Genomic DNA, 27,939 nt, shown 5'->3' with positions numbered 1-27,939 from the left:
CATCTGGCTTTGAAAACTAGCAGGGCTTACATTTGGGAGCTCCAAAGAGCTGTAGGAAACCAAGGTTGTGGTCTTTCCAAGTCCCAGCACAGAAGTAGTAGTTTGAAAAACACCTGAGTCATACTGAAGGTGATACATTGATTAATTTTAGGGCATGTGCTGGAAGGGAAATGATCTTTTGGAACTTTCTCCAGGGACAGAAGTGCTAATGGGAGCCATTCCCTCCCCCCCTTTTTTTACAACGGAAACTTTTCCCACCTAACTGGTCTGACATTGGCAGGCACCATTTCTCTCACTCTCCATTAACCTTGCTAATTCTGTTCACCCCACCCTGGTGTTTTCCTGAGAGTCCACTGAAGCTAGCATCCCTCACATATTAGGTCACAAAACAAGTCAATAAATTTAAGAGGATTGAAATCATATCAAGCATTTTTTCTGACCACAATGCTATGAAACTAGAAATCAATTATAAGAGGAAAACTGAAAAAAAGAAAAAAGAAAAAAAGAAACAAACTTGTGAAGGCTGAAAATATGCTACTCAACAACAAATGGGTCAATGAAGAAATCAAAGAGGAAATCAAAATATACCTTAACACAAATAAAAATGTGAACAATGTTACAAATTCTATGGCATGCAGCAAAAGCTATTCTAAGGGGAAATTTATAGCAATACAAGCATACCTCAAGGTAAAAGAAAAATATCACACAATCTAACCTTATATCCAAAGGATCTAGAAAAAAAAAGAACAGACAAAGCCCAAAGTTAGTAGAAGGAAGGAAGTAATAAAGACCAGAGCAGAAGGAAGTGAAATTGAAGTTGGAGATCTCACACTCCCTGATTTCAAACTATGCTACAAAGCTATAGTAATCAAAACAGTATGGTACTGGCACATAAACCAGACACATGGATCAATGGAACAGAATAGAAAGCCCAGAAATAAACCCATGCTTACATGATAAATTAAATTTATGATAAAGGAGGCAAGAATATACAATGGAAAAAGTCTTAAATAAATGGTGTTGGAAAAAACTGGACAGCTATATTAAAAAAAATAAAATTGGACCACTTTCTTACGACACATACAAAATGAACTCAAAATGGATTAAAGACTTAAATGTAAGACCTGAAACCATGAAATTTCTAGAAGAAAATATAGGCAGTAAACTCTTTCATATCACTCTAAGCAATATCTTTTTGGATGTATCTCCTCAGGCAAGGAAAAAAAAAAAAAGGGACTACATTAAACCAAAAAGCTTTTGCAGAATGAAGGAAACCATCAAAAAACAAAAAGGCAACCTACTGAATGGAGAAAATATTTGCAGATGATCTATCTGAGAAGGGGTTACTATCCAAAATACATAAAGAACTTATAAAACTCACCATCAAAGAACCAAATAAGCCAATTAAAAAATGGGCAGAAGGCCTGAATAGACATTTATCCAAAGAAAACATACAGATGGAGAACAGACAAATGAAAAGATGTTCCACATCGCCAGTAATCAGGAAAGTGCAAGTAAAAACCACAATGAGATACCACTTCACACCTGTTAGAAAGGCTATCATCAAAAGACAAGAAACAAGTGTTGGTAATGATGTGGAGAAAAGGGAACCCTCATACACAGTTGGTGAAATTGCAAATTGGTGCAGCCACTATGGAAAACAGTATGGAGTTTCCGCGAAAAGTTTAAAAATAGAACTACCATATGAACCAGCAATTCCACTTCTGGGCATTTATCCAAAGAGAATTAAAACACTAATTCGAAAAGATATATGTATCCCTGTTTACTGCAGCATTATTTACAATAGCCAAGATATGGAAGTAATCTAAGTGTCCATTGATAGATGAATGGATAAAGAAGATGTGATCATTTTAACATTATAATTGTATCACTACCTGTATACCTGGACCACCTGGCAGGTTGCCTGAAAATAGGCAAGGACATACTGGGAAAAAGTAAAAGTAAGCGTACCCCATAAGCTCACAAAACTGGATTACATCTAAGTGGTAATTGACAATTGCACATTTCAATGGCAAATTTCTGGATGGCAGCTTTACAATAAACAACAAACACTTTACATGTGATCACCCTTCAGCAGAATTTCAGATTTGGAAATTGATTCTAAAGGAACAAATGGAGAAGTGAGTAAATATTTAGTTTAAAGAATTTTCACCACAGCATTCTTTATAAGAGTAAAAAATTGAAAGCAATCTAAATGAACCTCAACAGAAAATATTCAATAAAACCATTTAGTTTAATTCCATGTAGCCATTAAAAACAATGTTGGAGAAATACTTTTTCTTCACATGAATGTTTTCTTCATAATCTGTTTCAAGTGAAAAAAATATTGTTTACAAAATAATATATTTATGTGATTCCATTCTTATCCAAAATACATGTGTAATTATATATGCAGAGAAAAAATATATCTCAGAGGAAATTTTGTTCACAGGGTTTATCTCTGAGTGGTGACTTATAGGGAATTTTTTCTACTTAAAAAAAAATTGTGTTGTCTACTTTTTTTCTATAATGAATAGGTCTAATATAAAAAGAAATACAGTGAAATTTCTCACAAGTGGAAGACTCCTTTTGTAATGTAAATAATCATATCCTCTATTTCTGAATATGGGGTGTATCTGTTTTCTATGGAGTGCCCTTTACCTACATAAAGACAGAGAATTAGTAGTTTCTACTATTTCCGGTTGAGGATTTCACCACAGTCTTTTACTTAAGTAGAGTTAAATTTTCTTAACGTGGATTTTGTGTTTCTGAAGTGGAAAATCTTCCGAAAGTCATATAGACTTTACCCAATGACTCAGTTGTTGGGGACACAGTTTGGGTTTTTTTTTATTTTGAGCAGGAGTCTGAGCTTCCGTTGGAGTGTGCCCAGGTTGCAAATAGGAACAAAGAGAAAAGCGAGCCCAGAAGGGGGCTTGCTGGGATGTGTGGTAAGGGGTGCAGACTCCAAGCGAGTGGAGTCGCCACTGGGTTCCCGCGGAGACCCGGCATTCGACCGCGCTCAACCCCCAGCCATCAGGGTCTGCGCCTGCCCAGTTAGATTTCTTCTGAATACTCCCAGGCTCTGAAAAGATTACACTGGAAAAAAATCTTTCTAGGTCAGTACTCCTATTTTTGACAGGTGAACTTCCGTTGACCTTCACGGAATTCTGCCTCTCTGAGCGGGCTACTGCAGCATTCTGCAAAAACCAACAAGAATTGTTTCATTTACTGAACTGCAAGAGGTATCACCCTGATTCTTGACTGCTAATGATTGCTGGTTCTTGAAGGTGTTAATTTTCAAACTCCAGTGTGGAAACTGTGTTCCTTTCCCCAGAGACACAGCATTAGCCTTTTCTTTTTTTTTTTTTTTTCTTTACCTGATCTGGATATTAGTTCACATTTGGATTTTGGCCTAAATAAATAAAATAATTAGGAATACATACATTTAAAAACAAATATATGTTCAATATTCCCCCTGTACCTTAGTACTAAGCACATTTGCACAAAATAGAGTGTTTGATCTCAAAAACAGCATCCCCTCTTTCATCTGAGAATGGCAATGGAATGAATAGCTTTTATCACATGTCTAAAGGCCTTTTTATTTTAGGGAGAATTAGGCTTTTATTTACAGTTTGTGCTGATCTTCATTAGTAATGCTTCCCCATTAAGAAAAAACTTTCATTCTTTATTTGTTTTAATGCAAAAGAGGAAAAGAAAGAAGATATGTAAATATGGACTTTTCTTCTTTAATCCCTTGGCACACTGTGGATGCTTTGAGTCCCACTCTCTCAGTGGGAATCGCTCCTGATATCACACCTCTGTTTACTAAGCATCTACTTTTCCAAAAGCAGTAACAGTTCTCTTTAGAAAAGCGACTTCTAAAATAAGGGGGAGGGTGCGTGCTAATAGCTGGGCTCGGGGAGGTTAGTAGGACTGGGGATTTCAGAGATTTTTTTCCCCTCAGAGTGCAGGAGGAAGAATTTTGACAGGTCAAGAACAGTAAAGCTAGCATGAGTGCTGGCGATCAAGTGTAACTACCTCATTTTAGCATTTTGAAAACTAAGGAGCGAAGAGTTGGTGTCACTTATTCTATGTCTTCAATAACAGATGATAGTCTAATGTGGTGAGTTTCCCACCATTTCAAAATGTTACACCCCACCTCCATGCCACTCAGTTTGGTTAGAATATAGATAGGTCCCAGGGGCTGCCGGGTATTGCTGCTGCTCATGACCCAGTCTACTTCAAGTCCATTCAAAAATCACAAATTGAGTCTTATTACATGCAGGCTTTCTCCCAAGTGCTGGGGTGTGGTGGGGGTGAGGGCCAGGGGTAGGGGCATAGTCTAGCAGGAAGAACCCAGGCTTCAGCCCAGCCAGAGACGACAGTTCACGTCCCAGTCTTACTGCCAAGTGTTGGATCTTGACCATGTTATAACCTTACAAGCTTCAGTTACTCATCTGGAATATGGGGATGGTCATCATACAGTCCTGAAGGATTGCAGTAAGAATTGGAATGGACATAAGCAAAATAACTAGCTCTCTGTGGTTGCTCTATAAACAGTAGCTGTTACTACCCTTACCTCCACTTCTAACATCAATAATAAACATAGTTTCTGCCCTTGTGGAGCTGAGAATCAAGTGAGAAACACCGGGCAATATAGCCCTAGAATGTCTGCTATTGGGTTACCAGATTGTTTATGGGTTAGGCTGCAGATGGATTAGTTATAGTAGTCTTTTCAAACGAAACTATACTGTGGTGAGGAAATTATCAAAATTTCCTATCACAGACTCCAGGAGTGAGGAGAAGAAAGAAGAGCCTGGGAATGGGGTACATTAGACATGATGTAGCCCCCAATTTTTCTCATTAGCCTGTAATCTGGTTGGTGAAAAAAAAAAAAACTAACCTATAAAACATGAGACATTTGTTCTCCCAATAAATGAATAAACTTCAAAATAGAACGGGGTCAATTTAGAGCTTAGCGAGAAGGCAGCTATCAATACTTCCGTGCAGTCTTTGTGCGTGTGTGTACAGGAGTATGTCTTCCTGCTATGCAAACAGCCTATGGAAGTAACTAAATATTACTAAAAGATTTATTTTACAGAACAATGCTTGATTTATTTTCTCATTGTTTTGTCCATATATTGGATAGAAATGACTGGTAACTAGTTCACAGTGGTTGAACTGGTCTTGGGTGAACTCATATTCCTGGCTATAGCATAAAGCAAAGAAAAAACATTTTTATATCTTTGCATAGTGTGTCTAACCTACCATTTTTCACTTCACTGATTCTAAATATTAAGGAAATATCCGTAGGGGGATCAATTTGTGCTTGCGTTGAAAAGACCTCCAGCCAGTCTGGGTTCAATTTCCAAGCTTCAAGGTCATTTAATCAGAAGCACAATTCTTAGTGAAGTCTTCTAATTAGTAACTAGGAGCAACCGGATGGATTCCTTCTGTTCAAGCAGGAGGGAAGTTCTTGCACATTAGGAGGCACTGAGCCTGAGGAGCTTTTGCTTTCTGGCTGCACCTAAATCTGTCCTTCTGGCCCATGGAAATACATAAATATCCCATTTTACTCAAATGGGTGGAGTTAAAATGTTGACTGTTCTATAAATTATAGTTGGTTCAAAAGAAAATGTTAACTTTGTCTTACACTAACTTGGGGCAGTTAACTTAAACTGCCTGGCTCAGTTTTTCATCACTAAAATGGGAGTAAACATATTTATCTCATAGGGTGATATGAGAAGTAAATAAGACCCCGTACTTAAAGCGTTCTGAACAGTGTCTGAACTCACTAATATCAGCAATCGTGTTGAGTTGTTATTGTTAAAAACTGGTAAGGATAAGGGGATACATGTGGAATAGAAAAGGTGGTGAAGGCAGTACATTGGTGACATTAGAAAGTGTGATTTGTGGGTGGTGGAAGCAGCAATGTGTCAAGTGTCTAGGGAAGCTGGGTATTGAGGGGACCTCTCTGAGGTGGCCTGAAAGATTGGGACACCAGGTACATGGCACAGATAGGTTAACTGACTGAGCCAAGGTCTCTGATGTGTGGGATTGAAATTGAAAGTATCAGTATGAGCTTGTGATTCTTGTTAAACATCAGGGTGTCTTCAAAATCTTCGTGCTATTTTATGCTTTAGAAACTTCAGAAATGTGAATGCTGCCTACTTGCAAAAAAAACTTTGTTTGAAAGTTGGATCATTTATATGTCTTGTACACTTCTTTAATTTTGAAAAATTAATCTTTAATTTTTTCGTATCGATCAGTGTTTGCCATTTTAAATCGGAGGGACTAAAATTAGTATGAAAACTATGTTAATCAAGTTCACAAAACCAAATAAGTGTAAAAGGAATGGAAATAATAAAACTGCCAACTTTTATTTTTGTAAGTTTGTAGTATTTACGCAGTTCAAGTTATTAAAGATGAAAACTGCAAAAAGATTTGGGACATGACTGATCACAAAATAGTTATAGATTATGTGTAGGTGTGTGTTTATATACCTATATCTGTTCGTGTACACATATATTTGCTACATCTCACCACTGTGAGGGTCTCAAAACAGCTACCCCCACTCCCAAAAGCAACAAACCCATCTAGTGTCCAGACTCGTTCTAAATACTTCATGAAAAGGAACCAGGGCAACTTGAAGGAATGACATGATCCAGGAGCGAGGCAAGAAAACACAAGATGACCCCGGAACATTGTGCCAGGAAGTTAGGAAGAGTTTGAAAAATGAGTGTTACATATCAAAGAGCATAGAAGTCTGCTTGAAGTATCCCACAGACCAAAGCAGGGACAACGTGAGCATCAAAATATTAGACTGTTACCACATCCCTAATAGGAGGTTAATATCCAAAATACGAGGGACTCATAAAACTCAATAGCAGAAAAACAAAACAAAACAACAACAAAATCCCCACATAACCCGATTAAAATGTGGGCAAAGGACCTGAATAGAATTTTTTTTCAATAAGAGACATACAAATGGCCAACAGGTGCACGAAAAGTTGTTCAATTTCACTAATATCAGGGAAATGCAAGCCAAAACTATAATGAGATATTACCTCACACCTATTAGAATAGCTGTTATAAAAAAGACAAGAAATAACAAGTGTTGACGAGGATGTGGAGAAAAGAGAAACCTCCTGCCCTGTTGGTGGGAATGTAAAATGCTGCAGCCACTATGGAAAACAGTGTGGAGGTTCCCCATGAAATTAAAAATAGAACTATTATATAATCCAGGAATTCCACTTCTGAGTATTTATCCAAAGGAAATGAGATCACTGTCTTGAAGAGATATCTGTACATTGTTCACAATAGCCAATATATGGAAACAGCTTAAATGTCCATCAATAGATAAATAGATCATGAAAATGTGAGATATATATTCATATATCTATTCATATATTCGTATATATATTCATATATATATTCACATATATTCATATGTATAAGATCAGACAATTAAGTTTGTAAACTTGTTGCAACAATGTTGCTAACCTTTTTTTGAAATCAGGATTATTCATTATGAATTTGTACCAACTGGACAGACAGTTAACCAAGTTGACTATTTGGAAGTGCTGAAAAAGCTGCATGAAATAGTTAGGTGACCTGAACTTTTTGCCAACAATTCATGGCTCTTGCATCACGACAATGCACCAGCTCACACGGCACTGTCTGTGAGGGAGTCTTTTAGCCAGTAAACAAATAACCGTGCTGGAACACCCTCCCTACTCACCTGATCTGGCCCCAATGACTTCTTTTCTTTACCCAAAGATAAAGGAAATATTGAAAGGAAGTGTGGGGACAGAGCCAGGAGTGCAGTTTCCAGGCTCTCGGCCTCACGTGGGAAGGCGCTGGCTCAGGTAGTAAATGGCCATCAACTGTGATTGGATGGCCATCAGCTGTAAGTAGTTGGCCATCCGCTGTAACCAGTGAGCCATTGGTCACTAATATAACTGCTGTGGCTATGCTAGCAGAAGAATGGGGGCTAGCAAGAAGATGGTGGCTGAGCTAGCAAGCGCGGAGTGCAGTTAGCACGGTGGGTTGCAGCTAGCAAGTGAGGTTGGTTGGCAGAGAGAAGTGGATGGCAGGTTGCGGATCGTGTGGCTCCTGCCTCCTGTGTCTCCAACCCAGCTGCCTGTGAGACTGCAGTGGTATGACTCCTCTATCTATGCTCTGTGGGTGTTCCTTTTTGGCCTCACCATATCCTGCGTTCTTATGTGGGGTAGCGGGAGCTGAGACCCCGCAGGCCATCCTGCATGACAGGAAGACATTTTGATGACATTCAGGACATCAAGGGGAATACGATGACAGCTCTGATGGCCATTCCAGAAAAAGAGTTTCAAAATTGCTTTGAAGGGTGGATTAAGCACTGGCATTGGTACATAGTTTCTCAAAGGGAGTACTTTGAAGGTGACCATAGTGATATTCAGCAATGAGGTATGTAGCACTTTTTCTAGGATGAGTTTGTGAACTTAATTATCTGACCTCATATATATGAACATTATTCAGCTTTGAAAAAGGAAACACTGTAACTTGAGACAACATGGATGAATACTTATTACGACATATGAAATATGCCAGAGAAAGACAAATACCATATGATCTCACTTACATGTGGAATCTTAAAAAGAAAGACTCAAACTCATATAAACAGAGAGTAGTAGAAAGCGGTTGTCAGGGGCTGAGGGGATGGGGGGTGGGCATAGGGAGAGGTTGGTAAAAGGGTGCAAACTTTCAGTTACAAGACGAATAAGGTCTGAGGATCTAATGTATATCAGAGTAACTATAGCTGATAACACTGTATTGTATAGTTGAAATTTGCTAAGAAAGTAGAACTTAAATGTTCTCATCAAAAACAAAATAAAACAAACAAAAAAAATTTTTTTTAAAGGTGGGTAAATATGTGAGATAATAGATGTGCTAATTAACTTGATAAATGGAATCCTTTCAGTGTACATATATGTATATCAAATCATCACATTGTACACTTTAACATATTTCAATTTTATTTGTCAATTGTACCTCTGTAAAGCTGAAGAAAATTGGATTGCCAGCCACATACTGATGTAAATAAATAAATGAAGGGAGAAGAAGAGAATACTCTTTCTTATAGTAGAATGTCAGCTAATGCATGTAGAAGCCATGATGGATGTAAAAAAATCATTCTCTGGCAGCCATCACAGTGTCAGGTGATTCACAGACAGCTAGAATTTTGACAGCTCTCCCAACCAAGTTTCTTTATCCTTTCTGATTCTATTTAGGAAACCACATTACATTTATTTGTTGTGTCTTATTGTCTCTTTCAATCTGGAATATGAGGTCTGACAATTAACTCATTCTAGAAAAAGTGCTACATACCTCATTGCTGAATATCACTGTAGTCACCTTTGAAGTACTCCCCTTGGGAAGCTATGCACTAATGCCAGTGCCCAGCCCACCCTTCAAAGCAATTTTGGAACTCGTTTTCTGGAATGGCCATCAGAGCTGTCATCGTATTACCCTTGATGTCCTGAATGTCATCAAAATGTCTTCCTTTCAATATTTCCTTTATCTTTGGGTAAAGAAATAAGTCATTGGGGGCCTGATCAGGTGAATAGGGATGGTGTTCCAATACAGTTATTTTTTTACTGGCTAAACACTCCCTCACAGACAGTGCCGTGTGAGCTGGTGCATTGTCGTGATGCAAGAGCCATGAATTGTTGGTGAAAGGTTCAGGTCATCTAACTGTTTCATGCAGCATTTTCAGCACTTCCAAATAATAAACTTGGTTAACTGTTGTCCAGTTGGTACAAATTCATAATGAATAATCCCTCTGATATCAAAAAAGGTTAGCAACATTGTTTTGACTCTTGATTTGGACTGACAGAACTTTTTTGGTCGTAGAGAGTTGGCTGACTCTCATTGTGCACTTTGACACTTTTGTTTCAGGGTTGTATTGGTACACCCACGTTTCATCACCAGTGGTAACACAGCCCAAAACATCGTCTTGCCTCTCCAAAAGGTCTTGGCAAACTTCAACTCTCCTTTGCTTTTTGTTATTGGTGAGTTCCTTCGGGACCATTTTTGCACACACCTTTCTCATGCCAAGATTTTCAGTTAAGATTTTTTAACTGTTTGTCTATCTATGTTTGCTTGGTCTGCTATGCTTTCCATAGTCAGCCGACGATTTTGACGCACAATTCAATGAATTTTTGCAATGTTTTCATCAGCTCTGCTCATTACTGGCTGCCCTGACCTCTCTTCATCAGTGACACGTTCTCTCCCCTCAGAAGAACGTTTAATCCATTTGTACACTGCTGTTTTCTTCATGGCATTATCCCCATAAACTTGGACTAACATGTCCCTGATTTCACTTCCACTTTTGCCAAGTTTAACAAGAAATTTAATGTTTGTTCATTGCTCTAATTCAGGTTCAGACACACAAAAACACACAACAATAATGAACACCACTCAGTAAGACACCGCCACATGTTGACACGAACACAGCTGTGAGACACTGATATACCAAGGTTATGAAACCTTACTAAGCTGTTTGGACAGTGTTGCCAATGTAAGCACACTGTGGCAAGTTCACAAACTTAATTGTCAGGCCTTGTTGCTCTTTGGTCTACCCTGTCTATCATGTTTTTGAGTACAAGCTTTCCATTCTTTAGGAGAACCCTCAACCTGAGTTTATCTAGTATTTCCTCATTATCAGACTCTGATCATATGTTCTTAGCAAGAATACCACAGAAATGATCCTGGCTCTTCTCTGTGCCTTGCATTAGGAGGATTATAAAGTCCATTCATGTTGCGTGATGCACTAAATACTGTGTTTCCCCAAAAATTAGACCTAGCCAGACAATCAGCTTTAATGCGTCTCTTGAAGCAAAAATTAATATAAGACTAGGTCTTCTTTTACTATAATATAAAACTGGGTCTTATATAATATAAGACCAGCTCATATTAATTTTTGCTCCAAAAGACACAGTAGAGCTGATTGTCCAGTTAGGTCTTATTTTGGGGGAAACACAGTATTTGTGTTCCCGTGATACTCATGTGCTGAAGTTTCTAAACACCAGTGCGATTGCATGAGGGAGGTGGAGCCTTTAGGAGATAATTAGGGTTAAATGAATTTGGTTCTTATGAGGAAATTAGTGCCCTCATAAGAAGAGACCAAAGAACTTGCTCTCTCTTTCTCTCAACAAGAAGGCAGCCATCTACAAACCAAGAGGAACACTCTCACCAGACGCTGAAGCTGCTGGTACTTTGATCTTGGACTTTCAGCCTCCACAACTTTGAGAGTAAAGCCACCTAGTCTATGGTATTTTTGTTATAGCAGCTCAAACTCACTAAGATATGCTGTCATCAAGAATCTTAGCCTCAATAACCTAAACACGTTGGTGTCTTCCAGGTTTCTCCACCCTAAGTTCACTATTTTTCTCATTTGTATTTGTCTAGTATGTTGTGAGGAGATATTTCTCTACCCACCTTCCTGTCTGGTTCCAAAATCCATGCAATGTTTATTATCCTGGAGGTTGAAAGTGACATCCCAAGTCTCCTGTGGTGTTCTTGAAGATACGACATGATAGGTTTTAGGGACCACAGTCCTTTTGAAGTTGAACATGGTTGAGAGTCACTGTTTCACTATGTTCTTGGGAAGAATATTACCTAGTACTGAATTCAGTGGACTCATGCCCGTGAATTACTTTGAAGTCATCTGTTGGCTTTCTAGGAGGAGGACGTGATGAAATGGAGCCCCAGCTTTGAGGAGGATTTGTTTCACTTCTCAGCAGGACACTTCCTGTTTTTCACACTGGTTAGATAGCCTCAGGCTACTGTCACTCATGGCTTCCCAGGGACTGGCTCTTGTCATGAGATTGTTTTGCTTATCCTAATTCCTGACCTTTCAAATTGAGTTGAAATTGTTTTCTTTCTCAACCTTGCAACAACCCTCAGCTGTTTGAGGAGAGCTCACTAGGAAATGTTTGTTTTTCATTAAGTCGTTTCTCTCTATTAGAGCCAACAGAAAAACAGAAGAGCAAAGAAGAAAGGGGTCCCTGTTCAATTAGCCTAATTAGACTTCCCACTTCAGGACTGTGTCCAGCTCCAGAAAATTCACCACAGCTGACCCTGGAAAAGCCATGTGATTTTTCATTGTCTCCTTGGTTCATCTACTCTGGGCTGTTAAGTTCTTAGGATATGCTAGATGCTCTCATATGTTATGTTTTTAAATTTTTTATAGCAACACTGAAAGATAAGCGGTATTAACCTTATTGAAAGACCAGGAAATTGAAGTTAAAAGAAGTTAACTGACTTGTCCAAGATTCCCCACATGGGAAGTGGTGGACCCAGTATTGAATCTTTTGATACCAAGTTGTTTTCTACTCTCAATGTCTATTTTGAGGAAGTGGAGTAGGCTTTGGTTTGTGGCTACTTTGGCCGGCATAGCATAGGCATGGAGGACATTCCATACCCCCAGCCTAGCACACTGGATTATTGCCTTGGGTATAAGGGCTAAAACATGAGCTAAGCAGGCCTTTCTTACTTTGCTCTCCCCTTTCCCCTGTGAATACACTTCCCATAGCGGACTAGATGAGACAGAGGAGAGACTGGGATAGGGGCTGGACTGAGACAAAACTATGAACACTGGCACAACATCATGTAAATAAAATCCTCATTTACATAAAGCTTCTAATCAACAGAGAACTTAGGATGAGAAAAGATTGTCATGTCTTTATGGACTGGAAGGAAAAGTAGAAGCTATTTAACTCATTTCCCTCTTTTTTGCAGATGAAGAATAATCTGAGGCCAAAGAGGGAAGATACCTAAATTTCCTAGCTAATTAATGTCAGAGCCAAGACATGAATCCAGGGCTCCTGACCCCCTCAACACTGAGTAGTCAAAAGTAAAACTAAATGGCTATAAACTGGGGCCTGAGGGGGACCTGAGAATTTGGGAGCATAAGGAATATTCTTCCACACTGTATTAAGGTCTTCAATACTTTTACTGTTAAACTAAGTAACAAATATTCAAAGAGCCCAGAACTCTGAGGACAAAATCTAAAAACATATAAAATTAGCACACAAAATCAACCTATTGGCAGTGTTGGCATATAATGACAAGGAACATTTACTTATTTCGAAAACAACTATATTAAGGTGTATATTACATATGGTAAAATTCACCCATTTCAAATGTACAATTCAATGATTAATTGTGCAGCCATATTCATAAACTAATTCTAGAATATTTTTATCATGTCAGTAAGACTCCTCATGCTCACTCACAGCAACTAATATTTGTGGAATACTTACTACAGACTTTTATTTGTAGTGAGTCTCTTCAGAACACTCTGAGAGTTTCTATTATTGTCTCTCTCCTTCCCCCAATTTTGCCAATAGGGAAACGTTAGGCAACTGCTCAAGGTCACTCAGTACGTGGATGATCGTGGACAAGTCACCTGTGTTGGGTTTGAACTCAGACCCTTTGACTTCAAAGTCTATGCTCTTCACTACTATGCGATTCTGCTTTCACACCAAGAGAGAAACCAACAGAGATTAGATTTCCCTATTGTGTGTGCTGCTTTTCTGAGGTGGCACAACCTCAGTTCTCCTTCTTATGCTTTATTTTTTACATCCATCAAGATAGGGCAGTTCCCTTTAAATAATCAGTTGGTACAGATTACTGGTTGATGATGTCAAACGGCATCTTCAGAGGTGTAATCCTTTTCGGCAAGGTATGTAGAAAAGAAAGGAGGAGAGCAATGCAATGTTTCTGTTAGTAATGAATGCTAGAAGCTATAATTTTCATGTACTCCGTGGATACAGTGAGGCACAGAGTATACATTGTGGAGAAGAGGGTAGGGGGAATGCCCACCTCAGTGCATAAAGTTGGCCCCATATGAACACCTTCTAGGTATGAGCATTGGGCTGGAGGATGTTTATTAAGACGCTCTGGAAAGGAGATGGGACCTAGATGGAACCTTGATCAGTCCACTTGTCTAGATATATCTCACCCTTACCTAAGTCTCAGAGGAGCAGACCTCTGAAAATGATCTTCCCCATGATCCAGAAAAAAGATTCTGATAACTACTTGATATCTTTAACAGAATATAAGATTGCATGTTCTCAATCAAATAGAAATGAGAAATCATAAGAAGACAACTGTCTATGATGAAAAGGCAACAAGATAAAATTTAAAGGTAGATTATTGAACTAAGGAAAACTGATAAGGAAACAAAAAGTTTAGTTGCAGAATTAAAGTACACATGGGATAATGTATAGAGCTGAGGTGACATTAAGGTACAGCAAATCATGATGTAATGAATGTGATGAAAACAATGGAAAATATATATTGAAGATAGACAACACAGGTCAAAACTTAAGAGTCAAATATGTTTCTGAAGAATAAAACAAGTACAAAGGTATGAGGAATTAAATGCACATACATAACATATTTTGTTTTTATTTTTCAACAAAAGCTCTGCAGATTGAAAGACTTTATCTTTACCACATTATATTGGACAAAAATATGAAAGGAAACCCAACAACTAGAAACACTGAAGCAAAACTTTTCCCCATAAAGACAAAGAAAAATTTTGTGTGTGTTTGATTTGACCAACAAAATACAAATTTAGTAGGTTTTAGATTTCATCTGTGTTATGCCAAACAGCAAAAATTAAGGGAATCAAAAAACAGTTTGAGGGATTTCTGATAAAATTGGCAGAGTAGGTAAACACTGTGCTTGCTTCCTCTCATAACCACATTGAAATTACAACTAAATTACAGAATAGCCATCATTGAGAATCGCTTGAAGTCTAGCTGAACTGAAGTCCTACAACTAAGGACATACAGAAGTCACCTTGAGACTGAGGAGGGCAGAGACCTGGAATGGGCTATTCCCACACCTGCATGTGACCATCAAAAATTGGGAGGGATATCTAGGCTGAGAAGTTTCCCCCCAAAGGGAGCAAAGGGTCCCAGCCCCAAACCAGGCTCCCCAGTCCAGGGTTTTAGTGCCAGGAAGAGAAATCCCCACAACTGCTGGCTGTGAAAACCAGCAGAAATTGTGGCTGAGTGAGATGCAGGACAGCTGGAGTCCCAGGCTTTCCTCATAAAAGGCCCACGCATGGACATACTTGCTGATAGACTCCTTCACTGTAAGCTCCAGTGCTAGGGCAGCAGCTCAAAAGGCACCAAGGACATACCTGAGTTGTTTGGCTGCAGGGTGAGGACTGGAGGGGCAGTTTTTGCCCAGACACAAGTGCTGGTAGAATCCATTATTTCTTTGCTAAGCTTTCCCCCTTTCCAACATGCAGACACAAGCGGCCGCCATATCTGAGTCTCCATCAACCTAGTTAACACCGTTCACTTGCCTGGTGATTCCCTGAGACCACACCCTGCCCAACTTGCGAGCACACCCAATGGCTTTTCCATACAAATGGCCTGTCTTAGCTCGTGCTGTGAGCATTCCTAAAATCTCTCAAAAGTTCACAGAATCCAAACAAGATGTATCTGGCCTCAGCATGCCTCATGCTGAGTAGCCACAAGCCTGGCTCTAGTGCCAGCTGGCCTGTTTATGGCATGGCCTGTTAAGGCACCTCCAAGCCCAGCACAGATGGCTGCTATCTTCAGATTGCATTGTGGCTCATTCCAGGTGGCCCTGGGCAGGGAGTAGACTGTGGCTGAACTTGGCCTGTCGTGGGGTCCCTACCAGGAGGCTCAGGGGCCTGTATTACTAGTCGTCAGCTTCAGACCATGATAAAGCACCACCCAACTGCCTCCACTGGTGGCACACCCAAGTGGTAGACTGGGCAGGAACCAGAGCCCTGCTAAAGTGAATCCTGCTCCATAGGGTCAGTCCCTGCAAAACAGCTCCTTCACTATAGTCACAGCCAGTCCTCACAAGTAATCAGCCCAGGGGTCAATCCCTCCATTTGACATGCAAACAGCAACCAAAGCTCAACTACAACAGGAGGGACACACAACACACACAAGGGACACAACTGAAACACCTGGCTCAGGTGACCAGGGAGACTGCACCACTGGGTCCACAGGACACCGACTACATAAGGCCACTCTACTAAGACTGGGAGACATAGCAGCCCTGCCTAATACATGGCAACAAACACAAGGAGGCAGCCAAAATGGGGAGCCATAGAAAGATGTCACAAATAAAAGAACAGGGAAAAGCTCCAGAAAAATAACTAAACAAAAGGGAGACAAGCAATCTACCAGACACAGAGTTCAAAACACTGGTTATAAGGATGCTCAATGAACTTAGAGGAAGAGTAGATGAACTCAGTGAGAAATTTAACAAAGAGATAGAACACATAAAAATGGATATAGAAAACAAAAAAAGAAAACAGTGAGAAATGAAGAATATAATAAATGAAATGAAGACTACATTAGAGGGAATCAATAGTAGATTAGATGAAGCAGAGGCTCTAATCAGCAATTTAGAAGATAATGTAGCAGAAAACACCAATCAGAACAACAGAAAGAAAAAAGTCAAAAAAAAAAAAAATGAAGACAGTTTAAGGGAACTCTGGGACATCAAGTGTATCAAAAGTCACATGATAAGTGTACCAGAAGGAGAAGAGAGAGAGCAAAAAGTTGAAAATCTGTTTGCAGAAATAATGATGGAAAACTTTCATAACCTGGCAAAGGAAATAAATATACAGGCCCAGGAAGTGCAGAGAGTCCCAAACAAGATGATCTCAAAGAGACCCACACCAAGACACGCCATAATTAAAATGTTAAAGGTTAAAGACAAAGAAAAAACATTTAAAAGCAGCAAGAGATAAGCAGTTAGTTTCCTACAAGGTAACTCCTATAAAACCATCAGCTAATTTCTCAACAGAAACTTTATAGGCCAGAAGGGATTGGCACAAACTATTCAAAGTGATGAAAAGCAAGGACTTACTACCAAGATTACTCTACCCAGCAAACAATCATTTAGAATCAAAGGACAGATGAAGAGCTTCCCAGACAAGAAAAAGTTAAAGGAGTTCATCGCCGCCAAACCAGTATTGCAAGAAATGTTAAAGGGACTTCTTTAAGAAAAAGAAGAAAAAATAAGCAAAACTTTGAATAATAAAATGGCAATAACTTCATATCTGTCAACAATTACTTTAAATGTAAATGTATTAAGTGTTCCAATCAAAAGAGATAGTGTGGCTGAATTGATAAGAAAATAAAACCCTTACACATGCTGCCTACAAGAGACTCACTTCAGATGGAAAGACACACATAGACTGAAAGTAAAGGGATGGAAAAAAGATATCCATGAAAATGGAAACAAACAAACAAAAAAGCTGGGATAACAATACTTATACCAGACAAAATAGACTTTAAAAGTGAGGCTATAACAAGAGACAAAGAAGGACCCAGTAATCTCAGCTGGGTATTTACCCAGAGAAGCCTAAAGCACTGCTTTGAAAGGACATGTGTATACATATGTTCACTACAGCGTTATTTACAATAGCCAAGATATGGAGGCAACCTAACAGTCCATCAATGGATGAATGGATAAAGAGGTAGTCCATGTATAAAATAGAGTATTACTCAGCTATAAAAAAAAAAAGAACAAAATCTTGCCATCTGCAACAATATGGATAGAACTAGAAGGTATTATGATGAATAGAGTAAGTCAGACCGAGAAAGACAAATGCCCTATGATTTCACTTATATGTGGAATCTAAAGAACTAAACAAGCAAACAAAACAGAAACAAACTCGTAGATACAGAGAACATTTTGATGGTTGCCAGATGGGAGGGGGTTGGGGTAAGTGAAAATGAGAAAGAGAATAAGAAGTACAAATTGGTAGTTACAAAATAGTATGGGGATGTAAAGTACAGCATAAGGAATATAGTCAGTAATATTGTAGTAACTGTGTATGGTGTCAGATGGGTAATAGATTTATCAGGTGATCACCTCATAAGGTATATAAATGTCTAATCACTCACTACATTGTACACCTGAAATAATATAATATGTCAACTGTAATTGAAAAATAAAACAATTACTTAAAAAAAACTGTTTGAGGTAAAAGTATTGTGATTAAGCAATAGTAAATTCTGTCATTTTTATTTTGTATATGTGGGCTATAGAAAGATAGCCATATATCCAAAGCCTCAAAAAATATACTCTCAGGGTATATTTCTGGAAAATGTTACTTGAAAATTTATTCCATGTGAAATGTGGAACAAAACTCAGGACTCAAGACCAGAAAATTCTGTATGAAAGAATCGGTAGTGAGCATTAAAATAGTTAAACATGGAATTAATTAAAAATATTTGTTGAAATAATAATTCAAACTCAACATTTATTTAGTGCTTACTATGTGCCAGGCCCTGTGCTAAGTATTATATTATATATATATTTATATATATATATAAATATATAATTATTATATTTATATATACATATATACATTATATATATATATATATATATATATATATATATATATATATATATTTGTTTATAAAATTTAATGCAGATGTGGAAGATTACTTATTAAGTAAAAGATGTTTGATATAAACATAATAATGTAATAATGACAGCCTGGGCCTAAGTCTTCAGATTATATTACTAAAATCAATCAATGACAGGAGAGAGTAATGAAAGTGCTCAGTTCTTCATCTTAATATAGGAAAGAGAGTTGGATACAAAAGATTCTGGTTTAGTTTTTGACTTTGATAATCAGAGGTATATTAGACTACATACGAAGTAAAAAAGAAATTAAAAGTTACTAAAGGAAATGACAAATTGGAAATAATCTTTCTGACAAAAAATGGCAGGAAAAGAAATTATTGACAGGTTAAATTTCTTTATAAATCAGTAAGAGAAAAATAAACAGACTTGTGGGCATAAAACAGCAAGGGCTTGAACAAGCAATTGGCAACTACCATGTAAAAACTCTTAACTTCATAAGTAATAAAAACTGCAAATTAAAACAGCAATAACATACTATATCAAAATCATCAAATTGGCAAATGCTCAAAAAAATGATAATCCTGGTGTTAGCTAGGACTGAGAGAGAGGGCTGTTTAATATGTGCCAGTAGAAGGTATTAAGAAGTACAAATTAGTTGTTACACAGTAGTCATAGGATGTAGGGTATAGCATAAGGAATATAGTCAGTAATGTTGTAATAACTATGTATCGTGTCAAGTGGGTACTAGATTCATCAGAGTGATAGAAAGGAGAGGAGTTAGGGAGCAAAGTGAAAAAGGCAAAGGGATTAGGAAGTACAAATTGGTAGTTACAAAATAGTCCTGGGGTGTAAAGCAAAGCATACTGTGGGGTGCTGTAGTAGCCTGGATAGGTCAGAACTGGAGTGACAGCACACCTTCTGGGACTCGGGTGAGCATGCTACTGTTTGCCTTCTAATTTTCTCTATTTTTGAAAAGAAAATAAAAAGAATAAATTACAAGGAGAAAGTACAGATAATCAAAAAGAAGAAAAGAAGAGCCATGAAGAATATCACTCTGATGTATTTCTTTTTTTGTATTTTTGTTTTTCTGTCCCTTCCCCCCGCCTTTTTAAATTTTCAATTACAGTTGACATTCAATACTATTTTATATTAATTTCAGGGGTACAGCATAATGGTTAGACATTTATATAGTTTAAGATGTGATCCCCCTGACTAGTCTAGTACCCACCTGGCACTACACGTAGTTATTACCACATTATTGACTATATTCCCCATGCTTTGCTTTACATCCCTACGACTATTTTGTAACTACCAATTTGTACTTTCTAATCCCTTCACCCTTTCACCTTGCTTCCCAACCCCTCTCCCATCTATCAGTCTGATAAATCTAGTACCCACCTGACACCATACATAGTTATTACAATATTTTTGACTTATGCTATAGCCTACATCCCATGACTACTGTGTAACAACCAATTTGTACTTTTAAATACCTTCCCCTTTTTCACCCACCCCTCCAACCCCCCTCCCATCTGTGAGGGACCTCTGAGGGGTTAAGGCTTGACTGTCAGCACTGGAACTGTTAATGAAACTCTTCCAGCCTGCATTCATGCTGTGAGAGCAGTGGTTGTGATTGTGATTTACATGAGAGGACGCTACAAAGCACTGGCAGAGCATATCCCCTGGAAATTTCCTTTACTTCTTCTCTTATTTCCCCCCCCCCCCACTTCCTACCTGTCTCCCACCTCCACCCTCACCTCCTGTTCTCCATCTGAAAAGCAGGGAATATAAAACTTGCATTGTTTCTGTCCCATGAATCTTGCAAGAATCAAATGAAAAAAAAAAAAAAAAAAGCCATGTATAAGAGCTCCTGAAACACTACAGCATGATGTGAGTGTAGAGCCATCACTATGTAATAGTGGGATTGCCCCATTCCTCAGATCTTTAGTGCTTACAAGGAAGCTTTCTGTAGCACTTGGTCACAAGAGGTGACTGACTATGGCCTTTGGTTTCCTGCATGTGGAGGGTTGAGGCACTGGAGAACCTGCCAGCAGGGTCTGTGCAACCCCTGAAGATATGGGGAATTTCTGCTTTATTTCTCTTCCAGTTTCTCTTCTATAAAACACCCCCATGCCGATATTGCAGTGCATATTTTTCCAGTTGTTCCTTGAATGCTTCTAATTCATGTGTCAGCCAAGTCAGGCCTCCACCAGCCCTTTTTTGTAATCTGCTTAAACTGGGTCTGTCTGAACTGTCCCCAGAGGATGCAGTTCAGGAGGAATTTGATTTCTAGATCCATCAGCATCAGGCTGGAACCTTGATGTAATGTGTCATGCTCCCTGTGGAACAAAGCTGTCTCAAAGCCTTCCCTCCTACCTTGGGGCTTTGAATTTGCTTGTTTCCCAGCCATGTCAGGAAGATGATTTTTTCTGCTAAAGTGGCAACTTGCAATATAATTTTCAAATTTTAATAACTTTAATTGTTTTATTTTCTTATTAAAGATGTATGTGAGTGTAGAAAAACACATATACTGTATAAAAGGTATCCAGGAACCCCACTTCTGGGTGAACATCCAAAGTCAATACTTTGAAGAGATACCTGCACTCTCACGTTCATTGCAGTATTATTCACAATAACCAAGACATGGAAATGACCTAAGTGTCCACCGACAGGTGATTGGATAAAGAAAATGTGACATATACATGGAATGAAATATTATTAAGCTTTTAAAAGGAAGGAAATCCTGCCATTGCAACAACATGGACAAATCAGGAGGACATTGTAAGCCAGACACAGAAAGACAAATAATGCATGCTCTTGCTTATATGTGGAATCTAAAATAGTTGAACTCATAAAAGCAGAGAGTAAAATGGTACTTGCCAGGGACTAGGGAGCAGGAGAAATGGGAAGATATTCGTCAAGAGGTACAAACTTTCAGTTATGCAAAATGAATGGGTTCTGGAGAGCTAATGTACAGCAATGTGACTATAGTCAACAATACTCGATTGTATACTTGAAATTTGCTAAGAGGGTAGATATTAAGTTTTCTCACACAACAAACTCACGCACACAAACTTAAATGCATGAGGTGATAGATATGTGTATGTTAATTAGCTTGATCGTAGTCATTATTTCATAATGTATACATATGCCAAAACATCAAGTTATACTGTAAATATATATCATTTTTATTTGTCAATTATGCTCAATAAAGCTGGCAAACAAGAAAAAAAGAAGAGGGGAAATGATCCTACTGTCCAGAGATAACCTCTGTTAGCATCTTGGTATATAATCTTTTTTGACGGTGGTGAGAATCATAGTAGAAAGTGGGTTTGTACTAGATATAAATTGTATAATTGTCGTTTTTCAAATATTTCTATGTCAGTATATATCCATTACTTCACCATCCTTAATGGCTGAATATTATTTCATCACATGGATATATAAAAATATTCTCTCAATTGGAAGTATTGTTTGCTTCCCTATAAAAACAAGCCAGAGGAACATTTTTAGAGCGATTTTGGAATAGATCCTCCCATGCAACTCTAATTAGTTACCGAAGAATATGTACCTAGCAGCACTAGTTCTGGATCAAGGACAGGCTCTAGCAAGCTTTTTAATAAACTGGCATCCCAAAGGTTAAGCTCTTTTGAGTCCAGGTAGTAAGAGTAAAGAGAATAATAACTTCAAGGGGCAGAGAGGAAAGACTGTCTATTGTTGCATTGTTACAGGATCTCTGGTGGGGTCTGAGACAAAGAAAGACAAAGAAAAGTTGTGAAGCCCCTTTTCTCCTTGTTTTTGGTGTTCTCGGACTTAAGAAGGAAAGCCAAGGTACATCACAAGTGGAAATTAGGAATGATGTTTACCCAAGTGAACTCTATCTGTATCAATCTCCATCAAAACCTGGCAATAATTCTCTCTCTCTCTCTCTCTCTCTCTCTCTCTCTCTTTCTCTTTCTCTTTCTCTCTCCATTGTTTTAGTCATTTAACTCTCTTTGTTTTCATGCATGTTTTAATGAGAAGGAAGGAGAGTCTGCATCCAGCTCTCCTCAGCTGTCTCGTTTGGAAACAGATGTCTGCACTTGTATCAAGCCATCCTTGTATAAAGTTGGCAACATTTTCCAACTCTGCTGTGATCCTCTCCTGGGCAACCAACATCTTAAACCAGTCAGAATGAAGATGCCCCTGGCCCATCACTGCCTATGTCTTTCTGCAAGGCTGAGTCCTGCTGCAAAAGCACCTCCCACTCTTCAGATTTCATGAAGTGGGAGCATTTGTAGATAGCCCCTTTACATGGGACTATTATATGAGGGTAAAGGAGGTTGTGTGAAGATGGGCCCTTGTCGTGTTTCTAGAAGCCTTTCTACCTGTTTCAGAGGCTGCCCACAGGGAAATAAGGGGAGGAAATATGTCATACATGCCTCTAACATTTCCAGTGCCTAGATCTCTACTTGGAACATAGTAGGTGCTCAATGAGCATTTTCTAAATGTACTCATATTCTATACTCTCACCATTGACACAAATACAACTAAGCTTTGGCAATACTAACTTCTGCATTGCCAGCAGCACACACCCTGCAATCTCATGCCTGTGTGCCTCTAGAAAGCCCAATCCAAGCACTCAGTGTCCCTGAACACACTAACTCAAGTTAGACACTGACATTTTAAATGACTGGAAAAGTTATTCTCAAAGTGTGTTCTGGGAACTTCTGGGGGTTCCTGACATCCTTGCAGAGTATCTGTGAAGTCAAAACTATTTTTATAATACTAATGAGAAGTTATTTTTCTATTTCACTCTCATCTCTCATGAGTGTACTGTGGCATTTTAGAGGTCAACAGATGTGATGATGTCTTTGCTTTTGGTGGAATGTGTCACTGTGTATTCTTGCATTTTAAAAAATTCTCAGTTTTTATTTCTAATGTGATAAATATCAATCAATAGAACATCATAAACAAAGGCTCTTTGGGGTCTTCACAATTGTTCAAGAATGTAAAGAGGTCCTGACACCAGAAAGTTTGAGAATCTCTGGCCTTGATCATACTTCCACCTGGTATTTACCCAGGTAAGTTGGCCTTTGTTTAATACGTATTTCACTGAGTTTCTACTTTAGGTCAGACATTGTGGGAGGCCCTGGGATTTAGTGTTAAACCAGACTGATGTGACCCTGCCTTCAAGTTGCCTAAAGTCTTATGGTGAAAATAGATACTAAGGGAAGGCACTCAGGCTCTGATGCGTAGGGTGAAATCTCACAAAATAGTCTGAACTAGTTAAGGAGGGTGGGGACAAGGTGTGTGGGCAAGAGGGCACATGGTACTCTGAAAATCCCAAAGAAGGTTGTGGTGGTTGCACAAGGGGAGCCCATGATGCTTGAGATGGGGCTGAAGAGGGGTACTGCCCACACAACGTCTGCCCAACCGGGTGAAGGACTTAATCTCGATGCCAAGGCAATCGCCAATGGCCTGTGGGCGGTCTATTGATTTATTTATTTACTTTTTAAAATGTATGATAAAAATGTATATCACATAAAATTAACATTTTATCTATTTTTAAGTGTATAATTCATTGGAATTAAGTATATTCACATTACTGTGCAGCCATCTCCACCACCCATCTCCAGAACTTTTTAATCATGCCAAACTGAAATCCTGTACCCCTTCAACAACTGTCTATTCTCCCCTGCCACCAGCCCCCGGGAACCCATATTTTACTTTCTGTCTATGACTTTGACTACTCTGGGACCCTCATATAAATCGAATAACATGTGATGACGTCATTGCTCTGACAATATGAGTCCTTTTGTGTGTGGCTTATTTCACTTAGCATAATGCAGAGGAGGGTTTTCAAGCCCAAAGAGACATTGGCAAAATGTCTCGCCAAGAGATTAACACTTTAATCGCAAGTGTGTGTCTTCTCCCATGCTCCCTTCTGGTGCCAATCAGTTTTGTAATTATAACAGCCAGTTTTCTACTTCCCTCTCCCATCTGAAGACACCAGCTGTCTCAGCAACACTTCTTCTGCTGTTGACAATCAGAAGGGAGATTGTATCAGGCTCTTGCAGGGAACGCGAGCTGCGTGGTCAAGGCCATATTGAGAATTAGCATTCCAGATCTGCAGAAACTGTAAAATGGACTTACACAGACAAAAATCAGGTTGGGGTTACCAGGATCTGAGACACGGGAGCCATATGTCAACCACCACTTGGGTGCAGGATGTTGGGTTCTCTTTTCTCTCAACCCTCTTGAAGCCAAATACCAAAGCTGCAATGACAGAAGGAGGGGTTAGGAGTTGGTGACATGCATGGCTGGCTCTCATCTTTCCTTGCTATCTTCCTAGGGCCCTGTTTTAGCAAGAACACATCCCTTCTTGTTTAATTAACAGTGTCTTAAGACAGATAGTTTTTTGGAAAATTTAGTCATCACAGTCAGGGGGATAGGGCAGAGGTCAAATGAGTGGAACCTAAGCTCTTAGAGTACTTATTCTCAACTTGTTTGAGCAACAGCATCGCCTAGAACACTTTTCCCCCCTTTAATGGGCAAACAATCTGATTAGACAGTTCTTCAAAGAAGATATACAAATGGTCAATAAACACATGTTGAAAAGATGCTAAACATTATTAGCCATTTGTAAACCGCAAATCAACACCACAATGACATACCATTTCACACCATAGAACACTTTTTAAAATACTATCACCTGACCTCAGCCCTAGAATTTCTGATTCAGTAGCTCTGAGGCGAGGCCCTGTAATTTGCATTTCTAACAAGTTCCCAGGTGATTTTGATGCCTCTTCTCCTGAGACCACACATTGAAAACCACTTCTTTAGAGACAGATAGGAATTAAGAGAGAAGTTGTACAATTTTTTAGAGACCCCTCTAGAATGCACATTTCTCGGACTAAAGTGTTCTTTCCACGTTTCAGCCTGGTACTAAGCAGGGAATTCAAGGTCATCATAAGGTGTCTTTTCTGATCTTCTGGCTTATTGAGCAGAAATCACCTGTCCCTTCACAAATGACACACATAAATGCCATCTTTCTTATCCTTCCTTCTGCTTTTTGGAGGCAGGGACCCACTGTTTCCTGTGAATCTTTTGGACGATGAAAGGGAATCCTTCACCCATTTATCCCTCTACTAACCTTAGAGAGGTCTGTGAAGACTCATTTCTTGCATCTGCCGAATCTTGGTCTCCCAGGGTTTGAAGACACTGAGTTTATTGCCCCAGGGTCACTCATTACCGGGAAGCAGAGTCACTGTTCTCTCAGCTAGCCAAGTCTTTACGTCATACTTCACAGATTGGAAATTTAAGGGTGAAAAAGCTTTCATCCTTAATTATAAAGGATTTAAGTTTTGGTGTCAATGAACTATAGTTTCTTCTGAAGAATGGTAAGGATATTTGACCTCTGGACAGTGGTATAGGATGGAATCACTTCATCCTATTGCAGCTGTCCTTTCCCTGTGTCATCACAGTGTGCTGGTGGAAGACCTTGTTTTCCTGAGGAATAACAGAGTAGGCTAACTAGCTCAGCACAGAGCATGCTACATGAGACAAAGACCCCCAACACTCTTCTCCTCCACATTCAGACACCTTATCAAACCCAGATCAGTGTTCTCAGGGACTTTTTGGGCCAGGTTTAATAAGTGGCAAGACAGATCTTATTCAGATTACTACAGTATGGGAGAAAGACTCCAGTGTAAATTGAGCTCCACTCCAACTAAGACAAATGTGACTGAGGTTTTCAAAGGAAGAGCATCTGGGGAATACAAAGGGGACTGTGGAGAGGTATAAAAGGGGAACAAAAAGGGGGACTGGTGGCTAGGGAAATGGTAAATTACAGGAGGTGATAAGTGGAGAATTACTAGAAATGGTTGGGCAAGGTGGGCTGAGACAACATGTATTCTATGGTTTGACAGTATTTCTTTTTCTTGAGCAAAGACTCAGAACTGGGGTTGGGGTCACCTAAGGGACATGACTGACTCCAGGTTAAAGTTTAGACAAGTCTCTCAACACAGTGTTCGGGCAAGTCCTCTGTGTTGCACGGGAGTTCACAGTTCTCAGCAACTTGCCTAAGGAAGGCCAGGCAGCTAGGAGGCAGCAGAGTCAGGAAGCTAAGCTCAAGCAGTGTGATAGAGTTCATAAACAGAATCGTATACTGCCTCAGAAGACTTGTTTCTAACGTCAGCCTTTCCTTTTTCCCGGAGTGTATGCTTCCACCTTCCTCACCTGTCTTCATACCTGTCAAGTTCAGCTCAATCTGTTGCTCCCATACTTCAGGGTCAGAAATCCTAGGTTCCAAGAGTCTTGGCCTCCTCCTTTTCTATAATTACAGCCCTGACAAAATCAGAAATGTCTTTGGCCCTGGGTAGTCCTCTCCCTCCTTACCTCCACCCCTGCCCTTACCTCCTCCATCTCCTAAGTGTCCTCCAGTGCCTAAGTTGGGAGAAGAACAGCACACTTAACTTCTATTGAGGGCCCCAATGACAATGGGATAGCCTTACCTGGCAATGTTTTATCAACCTTAGAAGAATGTCCCCACCCACTGGTAACAGCCAACCTCTCCTGCCCTAGCACAAAACTCAGTTATGGTTCCTGGGAAAAGAGACCAAACAGGAGCTGTCTGTGAAGAATCTGCACAGTTAAAACCAGGCCATTTCTCTCACAAACAGTACATTCTGTAACCATTCATAAAGAGCTATTTTCAATTAAAAATATGTACGTACAAACGGTTTCATCAGGGATCACCCAGCAAGCTCACTTCTCATTAAAAAATGAGATGAGGCTCAATTTGGCACATTCTGAATCCTGTCTTTTCTGGGAGTTGAGATGTGAACATAAAGGGTATGAATACTTTCCAATATCTCTTTGAAGTGCCAAATGGTCATCACATTCCTGACCTCTGGAGTTGCGAAGTCTGTGTCTGAAGCCCAGGGAAGGCTTGGAGCATCAGAGATCTTGGAGCTCAGAGGAGCCACCTCAAAGGAAGTAGTCTTAGGTCATTGCCTAGTCGCAAAGTCCCATAGCTGGGGGCAGGAAGGATAGAAAGAATGAGTGAGGACACAAGACATGGAAGGTACTGTACCAAGTGCTTTGCAGATGTCATCCATTTTGCTTTTTATAATGACACTGTGAAATCAGCATCAATATTTCCACTTCAGGGATAAGAAAACTGAGGCTCAAACCAAGTCAAATTTCTCAGGTTTGGCAAGGAATTTCTGACCTTCACATGGTTTCTGGTGATTATTCAGGGCTGCCCTGAAATGTCCCTTCCTGGGAGGACCTTCTTTGACCAACTAAAGGAGTCTACACCTGTCTCAACCTTCCAGGCCATTCTCTATAATATTACCATCCTCTTTTGTCTCCAGAGTAGACACAATTATTTAACATTTTGTGTTTGTTTCATGTTTATTTTCTGCCTTTCTACAATAAAATACAAAGTCATAAAACAAACAAACAACAACAAAAAAACACACCCCAAAACATTGACTTTCTGGTTCACTGGTGTGTCCCCAGCAC

Source organism: Rhinolophus sinicus, linkage group LG15 (assembly GCF_036562045.2).
Source record: "Rhinolophus sinicus isolate RSC01 linkage group LG15, ASM3656204v1, whole genome shotgun sequence".
In the NCBI taxonomy this organism is placed as follows: domain Eukaryota; kingdom Metazoa; phylum Chordata; class Mammalia; order Chiroptera; family Rhinolophidae; genus Rhinolophus; species Rhinolophus sinicus.
Note: the sequence above shows the minus strand (reverse complement) of the source record.